At 56.7% G+C, this 16,672-nt stretch overlaps 1 long non-coding RNA gene across 1 annotated transcript; it reads left to right on the forward strand.

Moving 5' to 3' along the window:
* Positions 1-1,268: 1,268 nt before the first annotated feature.
* Positions 1,269-5,499, forward strand: LOC147578779 (uncharacterized). Its single transcript, XR_015255660.1, has 3 exons — positions 1,269-2,273; positions 4,057-4,373; positions 4,820-5,499. It is a non-coding gene; the product is annotated as an uncharacterized LOC147578779 (long non-coding RNA).
* Positions 5,500-16,672: the final 11,173 nt, after the last annotated feature.

Raw genomic sequence — 16,672 nt, forward strand, 5'->3', positions numbered from 1 at the left:
GAGTTCCATCGAGTTCCACGGGGCAGGGGGTCGGGTGGGAGGCGGGTGGTCAGAGGGAGAGCTGGGAAGCAGGCCTGGTTCCTGGCAGGGGCGGGGGAGGGAATCTAGGATTCTGTTGCTCGGTCCCGGGGCAGGGGACACAGTAGGAGGACCAGCCTTTGAGGAGATGCCAGTCGCAAGGGGGGACCATGTTTAGATGCCTGTGAACCGTCCAGGCAGAAACGTAGCAGGCGGCCAGACAGAGCGGCCCAGACGGCGCTCGGGGGGACGGCCAGACATGGGAACACGTGCCCACCGACGGCAATGGAGGCCACAAGCCCTCCGAGGACACGGCCCCGCCGCTCAGGGGGTGTGTGAGGTGAGCAGACAGGAAGAGGCGTGTCAGGCCCGTGGAGGAGAGGCAGCATCGGAGGGAAGATCTGCTGTGATTTTCAACATTTTCAAAAGCTCGAGGGCGCGGCAGAGTCAGGGGTGAGAGTCGCGTGAGTTTTTGTTCATTTGTAGATGAAACTATAAAACCCGCCACAGAGAAAAACAGCAGGTCAGATGTAACGGACCCACACGCGCACCCGGGTTCAGAGTGTGCTCTCCTTAGCAAGACATCAAGTGGCACGGCTGTCCTCACACAACCGCAGGGCATGTCTCTGTACTTGTTTTTCTTTCTAATTGTTTTTAACGTTTATTTTTTGAGAGAGAGAGAGACAGACAGACAGGGGGCAAGTGGGTTAGGGGCAGAGAGAGAGGGAGACACAGAATCCGAAGCAGCTCCAGGCTCTGAGCTGTCGGCACAGAGCCCGACGCGGGGCTCGAACCCACGAACCGCGAGATCGCGACCTGAGCCGAAGTCAGATGCTTAACCGACTGAGCCCCCCAGGCGCCCCTCTGCGATCGTTTCGTTACACCTGCGTGTGGACAAGGAAGGGGAAAAAAGCTAAGAGGCAGGGGTGGGTGCTGCTCCGGGTGATTCACGGTGCCCGACGCGGGACGTATCTGGCATCCGGTGGGGACGAGGTTTTATGTGCTCTGCTCTGGACCCCGTGTGCCCCTCATCCGAGGACCCCTGCTCATCTGCCCCAGGACAGCTGTGTGCACCATCTGCACACACACGTCCCTCCCTCCGGGGCTCCTGCTGAGCATGTGTGAAACCCTCTAGACTTTGTCCCAGCCCTGAGACTGTAGCCTTTTCCTCTGTCCCGTCCTCCTTCTCGCTCGTGTCCTGCGTGACTCATTGAATTTGTTGCGGCCATCCGCTCAGGCCGCCACAATAAGGTACCACTGACCGCAGCTTAAAGGGCAGAAATTAATTGTGTCTCTATCCTGGAGGCGGGATTCTAGAGGCTGACACACCAGGGCTCTCCTAATAAGGACACTAGTCACACGGGGCCAGGACCGGAGAAGGGGCCAGCAGGAGCCCGCGGGCTGGCACGGCGGGGTTGGCCGGTGGCCTCCAGCAGGGCCCCAAAGGAGACGTCCCGGGAGTCCCCGTGGAAGGGCCGGCCTCCTCGGGAAGAGCCTCGTGCTCCCAGACACCCCCGGCCGCTCTGCCTGCCGTCCCAGCGAGGCGGCCTCCAAAGGACGCGGTGACGCCCTCGGCACTCAGGAGAGGAGGAGGACGCTCCAGGACAGCTGTGCGCTCAGTCCCCCGGTTACATCGGAGCCTTCCGAGAGGCAGATGAGGGCCGGGCGCTCAGAGGGGCTCCCGGTGTCCTCTGCCGCCCGGAGAGGGCGGATGAACAGTCGCGTCCCTGGCTCCGATGGGGAAAGGGCGAGCAGCCGAGGGACCGGGACGGAGACCCGGCTCTGCAGACACGTGAGCCGGCCACGCATCCAACGGGAGCCAGTGCGGACAAGGGCACCTCCCGGGTGCCACGCACGGTCCCGGCCAGGTTCACGGTTGAACAAAACAGAGAGCTCTGCCCTGGAGGAGCTCACCGGGCTCCCGGGGAGCCAGAGACCTCGGGGCGTGTCGCCGGCCCAGGCCAACGGTCCTTCCCTGGGAGCCGCCCACCTGGGGTTCCGTGGCGGCCGCTGCAGGAAGCCGAAGTGTGGGCAGCCAGGTGGCCGTCCCGCAGGGGAGGCCGGCCTCCACCCCCGGGTGCCTGGGGCCCCACACAGACCCACGGTCCCCTCCCGCGGCTTACGCCTCGCGTGGCAGACAGCACACTTCGCTCCCGTCACGTGGCCGTGTCTGGGGGTCCTCACATTGCTTTCTGGGAAGATCAGACAGACACAGACGGCCCTTGAAGGCCGGCAGATCCTTGAGCGACGAGCTGGTAAGGAGAGGGCGGGAGAGGACAGGAGTGGAGAAGGGCCCCGGGTGGCCCAGCAGCTCCCCCCACCCCGGTGTACCTGAAGCAGGAGCCCCAGTCACAGAAAACCAGGCGTGTTTCCCTGCCTGACTGCGGTCCCCAGGGGGCCCCGTCTGCTCAGCCACTGGAGCTATCGTCCTCGGCCAGGGCCTTCAGAACTTACTTTACACCTAATGGCCCTGCTTACACCTGCTTGCCGATCCCAGGGACGTGATCTTAGGGACGCCGGTCCGTCTGAGTGGTGTCCCCGGGAGGCCGCGAGCCTCAGCGTGCCCCCGGGGCCTCGGGGCCGCGTCTCTGTCCACCTCTGCCAAGCGACCTCTGCCGAGCGACCTCTGGGTTTGTGACCAGAGGCCCTGTTTGCCTTGCACACACATGGGCTCTGGTGCAGTGAGTCAGGAGCCAGGGAGGTGGGGTGCCTCTGACACCAGCGGGGCCACATCAGCCCCTCTGTGGGGACAGCCCTCACCCCACTGTAAGCAACCCGGAGCGGAAGCCCAGTGCTGGCTCCCAGAAAGGAGCCGGGTGGGGAGGGAGCCTCAGGGGCAGAACTGTCCCGCGTCCCACGGCCTTGGGGCCCCGGGCAGAGGCCCGCACGCCCCCCCATTTCTGATCCCAGACCCACAGCGTCTTTTCCCTGGTTCTCCATGGCATTCCTGGGTGTGGGAGTCCCGGGACGGAGGGGGCCGGATGGGGGTACCCTCAGAGCGCCTCCTCCCCCCGCGCCAGCAGCAGGGGGCGCTCGAGCTCAAGAAAGTGCCCACGAGGCCTGAACAAGCGTCTTTCCTAGATAAAGCTAAGGAGGCCCAGCCCTGTGCCCCTCTGTTCACTGGCGGTGGTGAGTTTGCTGGGGTGCCTGACCGCCCGACTGCTCCGGGGTCGATGGGGACGTTGCAGGCCCAGGCTTGTGGGGGTACGTGGTCACATCAGTGCCCAGTAAGGAAGGAGCTCCACCCTGATGTTTGCCTGGGCTGCCCTTAAGAGTGGGGACACTGTGGTCCCAGAGCAGGCCCAACCCCCTAAGAGTGGGGACACCGTGGTCCCAGAGCAGGCCCAACCCCCAAGAGCGGGGACACTGTGGTCCCAGGCGAGGCCCAAGCAGCAAAGGAAACCTCTGGTTCACTGGAAGGTGAGAGACAGGTGTGGGGTCTTCACAACGTGTGCTGTCATCCTGGGCTGTCCCCCTGCCCTCACACTGAGGCCCCACCTGTGGGCACTCGCCCAGTCGTGATTCTGTGTCCATGGGACTCTGGCGTGGCCCCCGGCCACTCCCTGGTGGCCTGGCCACAGCACAGGGCAGACGGGGGCCGCCTGAGGCAGGCGCATTCTGTGTGGGCTTTGTGCCCACGATTTGCGCAGTGTTCCCACGGAGCTCCCTGCCCGGTGGGACGACCGTCATGGGTCTCGGAGAGGAAGCTCAGCCTCAGCGGGGTTAAATGATTTGCCCCAGGGACACAGCCCAGAAGTGGCAGAACTGGGACCCAGTCCAGGGCTGTCCTCCCCCCGTACCTGGGTACACGCACCCCAACCTCTCCACTGCTCTGACAGTGCACGAGAGGCTGGGTAGGCGGCCACCGAGGTAGCCTCCAAGGAAAACGGGCTCCCGGGGCTCCAGCCCCCTTCCCTGTAAGAGCGGGGACCAGGCCTGCACGCTGAGCCCCCGGGGCAGCTGTGCGGGCAGAGACGCAGGGAGTGCGAACTCGCAAACCAGTGAGGTGTGGGTCATTACCCACCAGCCCGCTCTCAGGTGATTACCCATGGGACCCAGGCCTCTTCCAGATGGGCAGGTCCACGATCATCGCTGTGGCATGTCCTCTGTGCCCCGAAAACGGTAGCCAAGGCCTCCAGCCAGAAGGAATCATGCCGGACGTCAACCATGAACACAAAATGCTTTCGGATTGTCTAACACGCAAGGGAATTCTGTGTGGCCCCCCGGCCACCCAACAACTTCGTGGCTGGGTGCTGTTTTCCCCACGACGCCTCCCAGCTTTCGGTCCCTGTGAGCTGTGAGGCCAGCAGGCATGGAGCGGGCAAGACCCAGGAGGAAGGAGACACGGGCTGCAGGTACCCCCGGGGGCAGGAAGGGGGCAGGCACCCCATGGTCCCTGTCACCCTCTATAGTGAATGTCCAGCTGTCACCCTTGGGCCCTGGCATGTTCCTGTAGGGCTGCTTCCTGGTGACCAGGTCTGGGGTCCAGCGGGGGGCAGGGCTGATGGAGTGCCAGCCCCAAGGTCAGACCGCCGCCCCCGCCCCTGTGACCCCACCGGCCCTGGCCGAGGACCGGGCCTTTCATCGTACGTGGGCCCCTGTGAGCATGGGGTGACCCCTGACGAGGTCACCGTGCCTGCCTGGCCCCGGCCGTGGCCTGCTTTGAACGGGGCTAAAAACGGCTGCGGCTGCTGGGCACCAGGCGGCCAGCCAGGGAGGCCAGCTCAGGGCGTGGGCGAGGCTGCGGCCTCCGACCCCGGCGCTCAGCTCCTCCTAGAGACCCCCCCCACCCCGTCCCCAGGGAGCCTCCTCTTCCGGCCTGCAGGTCATTGGGAACACGTTGCCTGGGGGTTCGGGACCACCACGCACCGAGGCCCCACGGCAGCCAGACCTGCCGCCCCGCCCCGACTGCCGTTGTTACGTTTCACGGGCCATCGCACGGGAGACACGGGAGACACGTGGCACTGAAGCTGTTACCAAATATTCGACAGCTAAATTTGCACTGGAGTGATCTGCCTGCTTTTCTGTAAACACGTCACGGGAAGAGGAGTGATTCCCGCCCCCCTGTGCCGCAGGCAGACTCAGCAGCCTCGTGGGGCCCCGTGGCGCCCCACGCGTAAGGGGGAAGCCCCAAATCAGTTAGAACTTAGTGACGGGAAGAGGTCGTCCCTTCCCACCCACATCCACAGGCCCAGGCGTGTCCAGGAGAGAGTCCCCTCCTCCGCCGTCCCCCCTCCAGGCCCCTGTCTTTCCGCGTGCCCACTGAGGTCCTGGACCAGCTCCTTGGAAGTGCCTGCTCCGGGTGGCCCTCCGGCCTCGCCCTTGGCCTCCAGCCAGCTGGGCCTGTGCTGGCCCGACACTCCCATGGTCCTCCTGTCCGCACCTCTGCTCGCACCCAGCAGACCCGGCCCACCCCAGGCAGTCCCCTCCAGCTGCTCTGCACCCCCCCCCCGCCCCCCTGTAACTCATCCCACTCCTGAGCCTGGCCTCCCACTCCCTGCGGACTCTTGTCCGACCCAGACCCGTGGGGCGGGCCGCAGCCCCACCTGCTGGAGCTGGGAGCCCGGCCCCCCCGGGCAGGGGGGCTGCTGGCAGGGGCTGGGCCGGAGCAGGAGCTCCGGGCAGGCCTGGCTGTCTGTCCCTGGGCCTGAAGGGCTGCTGACGGGAGGCAGCTGGTTTCCAGCGACAGGCGGCCTGGAGGCAATGGCACCATTTCCGCCCTTCCATGCTCCCCACGGGGCTGCAGGAATCTGCCAGCTCAGACCTGCGGCGGGGGCCGGGGGCTTCCGGGGCGCACACGTCCCACGGTCTCGCTGCACGAGGTTGCCCCTGGAGCCGGGCCCCGGGCTGGGGTCCCCTGTCCCCAGGCCCGGCGGGGAGGGTGGTGGACACACTCTGAGCCCCGCCCCCCGGGAACATGCTGGGGGTCAGGTGCCCTCCGCAAGAACTCACTAGTTTCGCAGCCTCCGTCTGGTCCCCATGCCCGATTTTCTGTGGCCACATCTGGAAGATGGGCGTAGCTTGTTGACGTGGGGGCCTCAGTACAAGCCTCCCGAAAGTGCCCCTCCCATCAGCTCTGGCTGCTTCTTTTCTGTCGGCATCCCTTCCCCCGCACCCCCAGCCTGCCCCCGCCCCACGCGGGAGCCCCAGAGGCGCTCCCCCACTGCCTAGACGAGGCCGGATTCTGGGACAGGCGACGAGGACCGGCCTGGGGGTCCAGCCTCAGCGAGGACTCCTGAGCCAGGAGGCACAGTGGGGTCTTTCCTGCTCGTCCTGAACATGCGTGAATGTCTGGCAGTCCCCTGGCTCCCCTCACCCAGAGGCCCGACACCCCCGTGGCAGGTCGGCAGAGCAAGCAGGGAACCTCGGGCGGGAGGCCCGGCGAGCACAGGTCACTGTCTTCCCCCGGCCTCGTCCTCAGTCTCCAGGATGACCCCTGGGACCGTCCAGCCTCCTGTCTCCTCTGCGCCCGGCCTTGGAGAGACTTCACATAAATGAGGAGGGGGTCTGGTGACACTTTTTCTGCTTCCCCCCAGGGAAGAGACCATTTCCTTACTCTTTTCCCTCTGTTAGTCCTTTTTCTTAGAAGAACATTGTAAGATTTTTTTTGTCGCCTCAGAATATAGTTCCCCAAGAGTCCACACTCTAAATACTGATTTTTTTATAGCAACACCAAGATTTCTCACCACGAACTTGATCAGCCGTCGGGTTCATTGCTCCCGTCTGCGCCCAAGCGGTAGGGACACCTTCTTGGTGACCTCATTTAACAAAGCATTTACGGGGCTCCGGAGCAAGAGGGACCTGCGGGCGGGGGGGCGGACCACGGGAGCCTTGCCCCTTCCTCTCCCCCCCTACGCCCCCTCACGGCCATTTCCATTCTTTGGGGTGTTCTCTGTCCACTGGTCCTCTTAGAAAATACAAGAAGCACACGCACACCCACAAAGCCCTCTCCGCACCTTGCTTGGCTCAGATGTCACGGCACACGGGTCCTCATGCTGTCCCTCGAGCCCGCCACCCCCCACCCCCACTATGGCCATAGCGCACTCCTGGGAAGGTCAGCCAGGGTTTAGTCAACCGACGTCCTGTGACGGGCATTTGGGATTCTCAGCCTTTGCTCCCCCCGCCGCGCACAACCCCAGCGAAGGCCTTGGCGTGACGGACCCCGTTCCCTCCAGAGAAGGCACCATTTTGCTTTCCCACCCAAGATCAGTGACAAGACCTGGATGGCCAGTCTCACCAACGTAATAAATTGTTCAATCCTTGGATTTTTGCCGATCTGATAAGTGAGAGAATATCAGTGGCGTTTTATTTCACGTTGCCTTGACGTGACCAAGATGGGGCACCTGTTCATGTATTTGAGAGACATTTGCCTTCTTTTTTCTGCACAAACTGCTAATAACTTTCACCTGTTTTCTTACAGCTCGTGGGACTTTTTCTTGGTTGTCGGGGACTTCTTGTGTGAGCGATTTGAGTCCTGCAAGGATTTTGTGCCTTGCGGTGTATTTTGCCACACGAGTGTGTTAATTTAATGTAGGCAAATTTATTCGTCTTTGCTCGATTGCTTTTGGGTTTCGAGTCATAGTTATCAAAGCTTTTCTCTGATTTAGGTGGCAAAAGTCATCCAGTGTTTTCCCAGCACGTGGCATGATTTTGTCTCAGATTCACCCGTGTCTGTGGACATAGCTCCAGCCTGGCTCTCCAAGCGTCCCAAAGCCGTTGACCAAAAAGCTCATCTTCTCCTCTGTCACCTCACCCTCTCCCCGGTCACCTCACCCTCTCCCCGGTCACCTCACCCTCTCCCCGGTCACCTCACCTTCTCCCCGGTCACCTCACCCTCTCCCCGGTCACCTAACCCTCTCCCCGGTCACCTCACCCTCTCCCCGGTCACCTCACCCTCTCCCCGGTCACCTCACCTTCTCCCCGGTCACCTCACCCTCTCCCCGGTCACCTCACCCTCTCCTGGTCACCTCACCCTCTCCCCGGTCACCTCACCCTCTCCCCGGTCACCTCACCCTCTCCCCGGTCACCTCATCTCCTCCCCGGTCACCTCACCCTCTCCCTGGTCACCTCACATTCTCCCCAGTCGCCTGAGAAGCCACCTTGACCACATTCCACATGCTGCGGACCTATTTCTGGGTTTTCTACTCTGTTCCACGTTCTATCTGTCTATTAACAAACTAATGCCACACGGTTCAATCAAAGAAGCCGTATAATATGTGCTGTATCTGGTCGACTAACCCATACCTCCACCTTCTTTTCCAGGCATTTCCTGGTTATTTATTCCTCTCTGTGAAAGAAAAAAAAAAACATTGAAAAGTGCCTGGTCTACTGGACAAACACCAAGTCCCCTCACTTCTCCCGGTCCCCCGTACGCTGTCCCCACGACCGTCTCTGCATGGCAAGCTCTTGTTCTTTGAGACCCAGCACAAACATCCCATCCCCTTCGCCCGCAACCACTAAGCTCCATGCACACGGACCTTTGTCCCATCTCTTGAACATGCCATCTCCATCCCTGCCTGTAGCCTCTGTGTGTGTTGACTCTTCTGCCCGGAGCCTCCCCTGCCTCAGACTTTCCCATGAATGGCTCCTCCTCGTTTGAAACTGAGCTCGAACACTACCTCCCCGGAGAAATCATCCCTGGCTCCCAGGCTTTCACATTTGTTATTCTGTTTCATTTTCCTCATGGTGCTTTTCTGTACGTGAAATTACTTTACCCGTTTGTTTTATGTTATATACACTAGAAGGTGAGACCTAGGAGAGAACTGACTTACTTTGTCCTGTTCTGTGGTGAAGCCCCAGCGTCTAGAACCATAGGGGCGATAGGAGTTCAATAAACAAACAGCTTTGGGCGATGGAGGGAGGGAGGGAGGGAGGGAGGGAGGGATGGAGAGATGGAGGGATGGGCAGGTGGATGGATGGATGGATGAGTGAGCGAGTGGACAGATGCGTAAACAGATTGGTAGATGGAGTCTGCTCTTGCTTCCCAAGCAGTTAGTCACCCTTCCTCTGTGCTCCCAGAGCACTCTAAACACCCCACCATTACATAGCCTATGGAAAGTGTTCAGCACCTGTACCCAATCTACTTGGATATAAGATTTGTGAGGGCAGAGGCTGTCTCTGACTGTCTCTGTCCCAGCTCAGAGGAGGTGGTCAGCAATGAATGCGGGTGAGGTGACAAGGCCACCCGCCGTAGCACAAGGCAGTGTCTGGGGATCAAGGTTCTGAGGGGCTGGTGCGGTGCCTGGGGTACCACAAGGTGCTGTATGGGACCCCAGGGCCACAGGTCTCTGGAGCCTGTGGTCCCAGCCTGTTCTGTCTGGAGCCCCGAGCTATTCCTTCAGCATGACTTTGGCAGGACGAGCACATTCTGGCTGCTGAGCATGGTTTCTGGCATCACCTTCCCAGTCCCGACACCAGGGCAGCTGCTGAAGGAGACAAGGCTAAGCGGGCTGAGGGGTCACACAGGTCTGTGCTTCACAGGCTCAGCCGCTGAGGGTTTCGAGATTCTACCTTTCTGGATACCGAGCTGCGAATCAAAACCAGATGGTGACGCCCACTCCTAGAGGTGCGCTAAGGACTAAATCAGGTAACGCAAGTCAGACCTTGGGCTCATCTTTGGAGCGTAGTAGCGACTCAAAGGTGGTTGTACCCTGCCTTCCCTTCTGTCCCTTCACTCCTCCGTCTTATTTTCGTATACGGCGAACAACTGAGATGCAATTAACACGCTACAGATTTCACCGACTAATGCGCCTTCTGTCTGCATAGACTCGCTTACTTTAGACGTTACCTATAAGCAAAATCACGCGGTATGCGCTTCTCGGTGACTGTCCTCTTTCTGTAGTGTATATTCAAGGTGCGTTCCTGTTGAGACGTGTCGGCCCCCCATGCCTGCTTTATTGCCAGATGATGCTTGTTGTCTGATGCCACATTTTATTTACTCGTTCACTAGTTGCTGGGCAATTGGGCTGTTTCCGTTTCTGGCTTATGATGAATAACGCTGCTGCGAACATTCTGTGTAGGTCTATGTGTAGGTATACGTTTCCCCTTTTTTGGGGGGTTGTATATAGACATCTGGATCTTAGGACAGCCCTGTGTTTAAGATTTGGAAGAGCTCTTGGGCACCTGGGTGGCTCAGTCGGGTAAACGTCCGACTTCGGCTCAGGTCACGATCTCACGTTTCGAGAGTTGGAGCCCCGCGTGGGCTCTGCACTGACGGCTCGGAGCCTGGAGCCTGCTTCGGATTCTGTGTCTCCCTCTCTCTGCCCCTCTGCTCACACTCTGTCTCTCTCTCTGTCTTTCTCTCTCTTTCAAAAATAAATAAACATTTAAAAAAATTAAAAAGGAAAAGATCTGGAAGAGCTCGCAAACTTTCCAAAGCAGCGGCAGCCTTTTGCCTTCGTGTCAACAATATCTTAGAGTTCCGGTTTCGTCACGTCCCTGCCCACAGCTGCGGTAGCCATCCTGTCGGTAAGAAGGGGCCTCTCGCTGGGGCTTTGATTTGCACTTCTTTAATGGCCAGTGACGTTGAGCACCTTGTCATGTGACTCTCAGTCGCTTGGACGCCTTCTTTGGCAAAATGTCGACTCTGATCTTTTGCCCAGTTTTTTAAATTTTTTTTTCAACGTTTTTATTTATTTATGGGACAGAGAGAGACAGAGCATGAACGGGGGAGGGGCAGAGAGAGAGGGAGACACAGAATCGGAAACAGGCTCCAGGCTCTGAGCCATCAGCCCAGAGCCTGACGCGGGGCTCGAACTCACGGACCGCGAGATCGTGACCTGGCTGAAGTCGGACGCTTAACCGACTGCGCCACCCAGGCGCCCCTTGCCCAGTTTTTAATTGGGTGACCCATCCTTTTGTTGTTGAGTTGTTAAGAGCTGCTTACACGCCCTGGGCGCAAGTCCTTCCTCAGACGTACGACTTGAAAATCCCTTTTCCATTCTGTGGGTTGTCTCCTCGCTTTCTGGATGGTGCTGTTTGCAGAACAAAAGACTTCGATAAAGTCCCATGCACCTCTCCTTCCTTGTGCCACAGGTCCCTTTGCTGTCTTATCTAAGGAAGTGTCGTCTACTCGGGGGCACAGAGATCTACTCCCAGATTTTTGTCCAGGAGTTCTGTGGTTTCAGCTCTCGCATTAGGTCTGTGATTCATTTTGACTTAAATTTTCTGCCCGATGTGAGGAAGCCTCCTTCTCTCCCACGTGGACATCCCACGGTCCCGACGCGTTTGCCGAAACAGTCTTTATTTTCCTTAAAGGACTTTCTCCCCACTGATTCTCAAAGTAATGTACACGTTTTTATAGAACACTTGGACACTTTGGACAACACAAGGAAGACAATGCAAGTTACCATGAATCTGTCATCTGGAGACATTTCAGAGCACATCACTTGGAGGTGGAAGGTTTTGCGTAAAATGAGACCATCTCTCATGTTGCGGGACGAGTTTCGGTCATTTTAAAAGGCTCCGTTGTACCCTAGTGGCTGGATTTGCCACACGCTCACTCCCAGAGTATTGAAATTTGGGGTTGTTTTTAATATCTTGTTACGATAATCACTGCTCTTATTAACGGACCAGACATGTCCTGTAAAACAAGAAGACGACTAAACCAGGGCAACTTGGTAACTTCATTTAAAATAAATAATATTGTAGGGGCGCCTGGGGGGCTCAGTCAGTTGAGCGTCTGACTTCGGCTCAGGTCGTGATCTCAGCGCTCGTGAATTCAAGCCCCACGTTGTGCTCTGTGTTGACAGCTCACAGCCTGGAGCCTGCTTTGGATTCTGTGTCCCTCTGTCTCTCTGCCCCTCCCTCGCTCATGCTCTGTCTCTCTCTCTCACTCAAGAATAAATGAAACATTTTTAAAAATTAAGAAAAAAGTCTTACAGCTCTGATACTTACACATAATGTCTTTTTTTTTTTTTTAATGTTTATTTATTTTTGAGAGAGAGAGTGTGTGAGCAGGGGAGGGGGCAGAGAGAGAAGGAGACACAGAATCCAAAGCAGGCTCCGGGCTCCGAGCTGTCAGCACAGAGCGCGACGCGGGGCTCGAACTCACGGACCGTGAGATCATGACCTGAGCCAAAGTCGGACGCTCAACCGACTGAGCCACCCAGGCGCCCCCATAATATCTTTCTTAATCTGATTTGTGCCCCTTGCTTTTGGTTACATTGTTATTAAGCATAAACAGATATTCGGTTTGCATACAGTTGTATCTACTGTGATTTTCTGTTTCTCCTTTTGTTTTAAAATGGGTTTATGCTTCATCACATGTAACCGTTCAGTCCTGCGATTCACTTTGCTGTACAACATTTATCCTTGGCTTTTCCCTCCTTTCAAAACGTCTAATTTGATAACCCGTCTATTCATCTTTCTCTTCTGCGTTGACTCGCCGTCTTTGGCTTCATTATCATTTTAATTGCTTGTGTGCCGCGACGTCTGCCCTCCCGACCCCTCTGTCTGTCCCGCACCAGCCCCACGCTGGCCTCTGCGTCGATCCGGCCAGTGCGCCTGCTTCTTAAATACATTTACGTTTGGGCAGGTAATGGGTGCAAATGGTGCCGAGTCCAGGAGAAAACACCCTCGAGGGCCAGCCCGGTGTCTGCCCCTGGCTTCTAGCTGCACAGATTCCCCAGGATCACAGACAGTCTCCGTTCTCGGGGCCAGCCTTCCTCGTGGGGGTTGGGGGTTGGCATCGGTGCCTATTGGCTCTTCCACGGTAACCCAGCGCCGTTTCAAGTCCCCACGGCTCCCGGCCCCAGGAGAATGGAGAGGAAGCTGTGCGTTCACAGAGAGGAGCGGGCGTCTGCACCCTCCCCGCGGACCTCCCTTTGCAGCTCCCATGGGGTTGGAAGTTTTCCCCGTGGGGGTTCGAGAATTTTCTGCGTCAGGCTTTTCTTAGGTGACTTGTTTTTACGGCTTAAGTGGGATTATTTTCTCTCCCTCTGCGTGGAAGCTATTTCTGGTCCGTGGGGAAGATAGGTACACGGGGCAGACAGAAACGGGTAGACGTCCTCTGCGCAGTCGTGTTTAGGGACCAAGGATTCCACCGGGAGGATTTTTTAAGCGCACTTTCTGCGAGGGCCGAGTAGGTAAGTCGCTTAGAGGAGCAAGACCGCGCGGTGTTTAACCGGCTTTCGTGGCTTTCTCACGACCGGCTTCGCGCACCTGGCCTCGCCAGGGAGGGCGGCCGCCTGTCGGTCCCCATGTGCCTCTGTGGTTCTCGCCGGTACCCGCCCAGGGCCCTCTGCAAGTGCCGCTCCCAGTGACAGAAACTCTCTGCCCGCAGCCTCCCCCCCTTCCCCCCCCCCTGGCCTGGCTCTGCGGGGGGCACTGGGGGACGCACACACCCCATGGGGACTCGGGGAGGACGCGGCCATGGCTGGACCGCAGGGGGTGTGCGGGGAGGGCCGCAGGCACGCACGGCTGGGCACCCGAGTGAGCTTGTCCGTACCTTCCAGAGGGGTCCCTCTCCCCACCCCGCAGGCCCCGGCGGCCCAGGAGCAGGGCAGCAGGGAAGTGGGCCACGTGGCTCTCCTGGGGAGGGGAGCTCGGCCTGCAGGGAGGGGGTCTGACCTCGGGCTGGTGCTGCAGACTGGATGGGGCCCCTGGACTGGGAGGGAGCACCCCCCACCCCTACACCCCCTAGCCCCACCCCCACACACCCCCCAGCCACTCCCCCCACCCCCCACCGCACACTCCACCCCCCCACACACTCACATCCCCACCCCCTACACACCCCACCCCTCACACACAAAGCCCACAGGCCAAGGCATAGAGGACTCGCTTTTTCTACCCCACCCCAGTCTCTGCAAACATCCCTTTCTCCCCACATCCGGGCTGGGGACCTGGGTGCCCACTTGGCTTCTCTCCCAGCCTCGGGGTAGCAAGGGCCCAAAGCAATTCCAGGCACTCACGACACCCGCGGCCCGGCCGCCTCCCTCCACAGACAGGGGGCCGGCTACATGTATGTCTCTTCCCAGGGTCTCCCCCTCCAGGGCCCCCACCCCAAACCGGACGGTCCCCCATCTGCCCTCCCAGCAGGGGGGTCGCTTGCTGTGAGCTCACCGCCAGGCCCCTCCTGCTGCAGGGAGCCTCTGCGTATCAGTCAGGCTTGCCCGGGTCGTGTCGCAGTAACAAAGGACCCCATGAGCTCCCAGCGGCTTAGCCACCAAACATGTATTTCTGTTTCCTTAAATTTTTTTTTTTTGTTTTCCTGACAGGTGCACTCCTTAATCCCCATCCCCTGTCCCCTCATCGTCCTACCCACCTCCCCTCTGGTGACCATCAGTGTATTCTCTATAGTTAAGAGTCTGTTTCTTGATTTCTCCCTCCCTCTCTCTCTCTCTTCCTTTGATTGTTGGTTTCTTAAATTCCACGTGGGAGTGACATTGTATGGTGTTTGTCCTTCTCCGACGTACTTCACTTAGCACAATACTCTCTAGATCCATTTGTACTGTTGCAAATGGCAAGATTGCATTCTTTCTGATGGCTGGGTAATATTCCGTTGTATACATACACAACATCTTCTCTATCCATTCATCACTTGATGGACACCTGAGCTCTCTCCAGAGTTTGGCTGACGTAGACAGAGCTGCTATGAACATCGGGGTGCATGTATCCCTTTCAATTCGTGTTTTCTTATTGTTTGGGTAAATACCCAGGGGTGTGATCGCTGGGTTGTAGGGTAGTTCTATTCTTAACTTTCCGAGGAACCTCCACACTGTTCTCCAGAGTGGCTGCACCAGTTTGCATTCCCACCAACAGTGCACAAGCGTTCTTTTTCCTCCACACCCTCACCAACACCTGTTGTTTCTTGGGTTGTTGATTTTAGCCATTGTGACAGGCGTGAGGTGGTATCTCATTGTGGTTTTGATTTCTATTTCCCTGATTATCAGCGATATTGAGCATCTTCCCATGCGCTTGTTGGCCATCTGGATGCCTTCTTTGGGGAAATTTCTACTCAGGGGGTTTGAGTTCCGTAAGTTCTTTACATAATTTGGATACTAACCCTTTATCAGATATGTCATTTACAGGTAACTTCTCCCGTTCCGTTGGTTGCCTTTTAGTTTTGTTGATCATTTCCTTCACTGTACGGAAGATCTTTGTTTTGATGTAGTCCTAATTTATTTTTGTTTTTGTTTCCTTTGCCTCAGAATACAGGTCTGGAAAAATGTTGGTATGTCCAGTGTTGGAGAAATTACCACTTGTGCTCTCTTCAAGGATTTTTATGGTGTCAGGTCTCACATTTAGGCCTTTAATCCACTTTGAATGTGTATTTGTGTATTTTGTAAGAAAGTGGTCTGGTTTCCTTCTTCTGCATGCTGCTGTCCAGTTTTCCAAGCACCATTTGTTGAAGAGACTGTCTTTTTTCCCGTTGGATGTCCTTTCCTGCTTTGTTGAAGATTAATTAACCTTATAGCTGTGGGTCCCTTTCTGGGCTCACTATTCTGTTCCATTGACCTGTGTGTCTATTTTTGTGTCGGCACCATATTGTTTTAACTACTACAGCTTTGTAGTATGGCTTCAAGTCTGCGATTGTGATGCCTCCAGTGTTGTTTTCCTTTTTCAAGATTGCTTTGGCTCTTTGGGGTCTTTGGTGGTTCATACAAAATTTAGGATTGCTCGTTCTAGCTCTGTGAAATAGGCTGCTGGTATTTTGATAGGGATTGATTGCATTAAATGCATAGCTTGCTTTGGGCGGTACAGACATTTTAACATTTGTCCTTCTAATTTCCGAGCGTGGACTGTCTTTCCATTTCTCTGTGTCTTCTTCAACCTCTTTCATCCGTGTTCATAGCTTTCAGAGTACAGGTCTTTTCACCTCTTTGATTTGGTTTATCCCTAGGTGTCTTATTATTTTTGGTGCAATTTAAATGGGGTTGTTTTCTTAATTCCACTTTCTGCTGCTTCATCATTATTGTATAGAAATGCAACAGATTTCTGCACATTGGGTTTGTATCCTGCAACTTTACTGAATTCGTTTATCAGTTCTAGCAGCTTTTTGTTGGAGTCTACAGGATTTTCCATACAGGGTACCCTGTCATCTGCAAATGGTGATGCTTTACTTCTTCCTTACCAATTTGGATGCCTTTTATTTCTTTTTCTTGCCTGATTGCTGTGGCTAGAACTTCTAGTACTATTTTGAACAAAAGTGGCTAAGAGAGGATGTCCTTGTTTTATTCCTGATCTTAGAGGAAAAGCTCTTAGTGTTTTACCACTGAAGATGATGTTAGCTATGGATTTTTCATAGATGGCCTTTATTATGGTGAGACATGTTCCCCCAGACCTACTTTGTTGAGGGTTTTTATCATGAATGGATGTTGCACTCGGTCAGATACTTTTTTCTGTGTCTATTGAAATGACCATGTGGTTTTTATCCTTTCTCTTGTTGCTGTGATGTGTCCCATTGATTGGTTTGCTTTGGAACTGTCCTCACATCCAGGGAACAAAAAACAATGTATTTCTTACGCAGCCTACAACCCTAGTAGGGGTAGGGGGTGTGTGGCGCTTGGCTCCACTCTGGAACCCAGGCTCACGGGGTCCCACCACCTCAACACATGGTGCATGGCTGCTGCAGAGACAGACACAGGCCAGCCCCCGTCATGCATGCTTCAGACACGTATCGTATCGCCTCTACTCAAGTCCCTCAGCTGCAACT

The sequence above is a fragment of the Puma concolor genome, chromosome C1 (assembly GCF_028749965.1).
Source record: "Puma concolor isolate L17-30 chromosome C1, mPumCon1.1.hap2, whole genome shotgun sequence".
NCBI classification, from domain to species: domain Eukaryota; kingdom Metazoa; phylum Chordata; class Mammalia; order Carnivora; family Felidae; genus Puma; species Puma concolor.